The following is a 454-nucleotide window of genomic DNA, read 5'->3' as shown; positions in this document are numbered from 1 at the left end:
AAAGAGTGTTCAGAACATATTTACAAAGGTTTCAAAGAGGAGAGTGTGCACTTCACATTTCCATCTGAATTTACATCTGAAAATCTGCTAATAAAATCGTCTCATTAGAACTGGCTGAAACACTTCAGAAGGAGAAGTTTTCCACTGGAAAATACAATTTCCACTAGAAATTTCTGAGATGCAGCTAGACGCTATGGTGAATCAGAAACTTAACATGAGTTAACATTTGGGGTTAATGCAATTTTGGGTTGCTTTACCAGAACCATTGTATGTAAGACAGGAGGTCATAGTAGTACTCTACTTGAAACTGGTTAGCCTTTGGCCTAAGTAGTATGGAGATAAATTGGGAAGTGACATGCAGCAAAGATGATAAAATGCTTGGAATGTAAGTCATGTAAGGGAAGTTAAAGGATGTAAGTGTTTTCAGTTTGGAGAAAAAAAGATTAAGGAGGGA

Source organism: Alligator sinensis, unplaced genomic scaffold (genome assembly GCF_000455745.1).
Source record: "Alligator sinensis unplaced genomic scaffold, ASM45574v1 scaffold519_1, whole genome shotgun sequence".
NCBI lineage: Eukaryota > Metazoa > Chordata > Crocodylia > Alligatoridae > Alligator > Alligator sinensis.
Note: the sequence above shows the minus strand (reverse complement) of the source record.